The sequence below is a fragment of the Musca domestica genome, unplaced genomic scaffold (genome assembly GCF_030504385.1).
Source record: "Musca domestica strain aabys unplaced genomic scaffold, Musca_domestica.polishedcontigs.V.1.1 138, whole genome shotgun sequence".
In the NCBI taxonomy this organism is placed as follows: domain Eukaryota; kingdom Metazoa; phylum Arthropoda; class Insecta; order Diptera; family Muscidae; genus Musca; species Musca domestica.
The window spans coordinates 1,559,584-1,562,178 of NW_026712189.1; positions in this window are offsets into that span (position 1 = coordinate 1,559,584).

Here is a 2,595-nt window from a genome sequence, read left to right on the forward strand (position 1 = left end):
AAATTTGACATACTAGCTTCTAGACTCAATTCGGTCGTAAGTGCCAAATTTCATCCCATTTGGACAAATATTAGACGTTTGGTGCACAATCAAAGGTAAATCGGACGAAGTTATATATGGGAGCTATATCCAAATCTGAACCGATCTCGATAAAATTTAGCAAATGTATTTCTGAGCTGTATTTGATATATTTCCCCAAATATTGTTGTTGCAGAGTGCATATTACGGCGGCGGTGGACAAAAATAACAAATCGGATGAACAATATATATGGGAGCTATGGCTATATCTGAACCGATTTCGATCAAATTTAGCATACATATTTTCAGGCCTAATTTGGGTGTATATGCAAAATTCCATACAATTCGGGCAGATATTACACGTTTGGTGCTCAATAAAAGGCAAATCGGGCGAAGATATATATGGGAGCTATATCTAAATTTTGACCGATTATTTCCAATTTCAATAGGGTTCGTCCTTGGGCCAAACAAATGATCTGTGCAAAATTTCATTTGGATTGGGCAATAAATGCGACCTGTACTGTGACGGACGGACGGACATGCATATAACGACTCAGAATGTGATTCTATGCAGATCATCAAAAGGAACTATGGATCTATCTCGTTTCCTTCTGCCTGTTACAAACAAATGCACAAAGACATAATACCCTGACCACTTTGTGGTGTAGGGTATTAAAAACAAGTAAAACGACATTAAGTTCGGTCGGACCGCACTTCTAATACCCTTACACTCTAAACTACAAGCTCCAGTAAGATCGGTAGAAACATGCAGTCAGAGTTTTCAAATACAAAGTCAAATGCCATATTTTTTATATTTTCTTTTTTAATTTATTGAATGAAGGCTCAAAATGTCGGAAATAGCATCAAATGTTAGAAAAAGTTTAGATTTGTTTGAATTGGTAACCTTTGACACAAATTAGGGCCTTCAAACGGCCAAAGAAACCGTCACACGCTGCCCCAATGTTTCTCTGCGGTATTTTGATCCATTCCCGGTGAAGCGCTTGCTTGAGGTGATAGACACTTTGGTATTTTTTAGTGCCAACCTTGCTTTCCAAAATACTCCAGACCCAATAGTCCAACCGATTGGTATCCGGAGATTTTGGTGGCCATTGTGCGCTGGAAGTGAAACGAGGAACCTCATTTTGTAACCATTCTTGGGTGGCGCGTGCTAAGTGCGATGGTGCTGAGTCCTGTTGAAATGTCCAAGGTCTGCGGCCAAAATGTGTGCGTGCCCAAGGCTTTAATACACCCTCCAGAATATTTTCGCAATAATATTTGACATTTATTCTGATGCCATCGGTTGTTATGGCGGCCCACACCATCACCATGGTTTTTGTTTAAAAACTGCTGGACAACGAATGTTTTTTCATCGGAGAAAACCAAATTCCAAATTCGGCAATTCACCACTTTCGGCCAAGCGAACCAACTCTTTAGCTGTTTTGAGTCTAATTTCTTTCAGTTGCGGTGTAAGTTCTTGCACTTTTTGGAATTTTAATGGCTTTACCCCGAGCTCATTTTTCAATATTTTCCGAATGGAATATTGCGATATGTACAGCTCACGAACCATTTTTCGGCCACTACGATGCGGGTTTCGATCAAGTCGCTTCCTTACTTTTCGAAAAATTTCTGTTGATGTTGCTGTTTTCTTCTGTCCAGTCCCTTGACGTCGTGCTACGCTACGGTAACGAGCGATGGTAAAAGACACAAAAGATTTATTCACATTTAAATGCTGGAGTGCTCTAAAGATAGCCACTTGTTGTTTTCCAGCCAAATATAACGAAATCGCACTTGAATTTCAATACTTTTTTTTCTGGAAAATTCTCACCAAAATACTTTTGTACGCCGGTAAACAATGTAATGAGCTGCCACTGGAATAGTTTTAACAGCTGTCGGACGAGTGGCTTAGAAATGACGGCAGTCTGAAGTTTGTTGCAGTTTTTCCATCTCACCCTGTATATTGGCTTGCAGCCCTTATATGGGGGTATACCCTAACAGGAGCCTATGTAGACATAAAATTGTTTAAAAATTGTCAAAGATTGGAATCTAAATATCATATACTGAACCGTTGTATGGAAACCGTTGGCCAACATGGACAATGTTGTAGAACCCATTATGAAGTACAAATACTAAATGTCTCACAAATCTATTAGAGAATGTAGCTTTAATTGTCAAAATACTGAATATACAAAGATACCGTTGCATTTGCGCTATAAGAAAACGTGGACCTAAATATTCCGCCGATACATCTCATTTTGGAGCTGGAACCCTTTTCGAACTACAAATGCCAATTTTTAGACGAACCCGGGGAAAAATTGGGCAAAAATCATCAAAATACCGAATATCGGATATGTGGGTATCGGATATGAAGCAAGAAAGTCTTCAAGTCGGGCGGGGCCGACTTTATGATACCCTACACCACTTTGCTAATTAAGTAGAGCTCCACATAACAATTAAAAGTTTTTATGGGAGAATTCAATCATACACGCTATGATTATAATTATAATTTAAAATTCAAAGGACTAAATATGCCGAAGCATTTGTATCTTTTAAATTCGGACTTGTATTGCCCATTTGGTG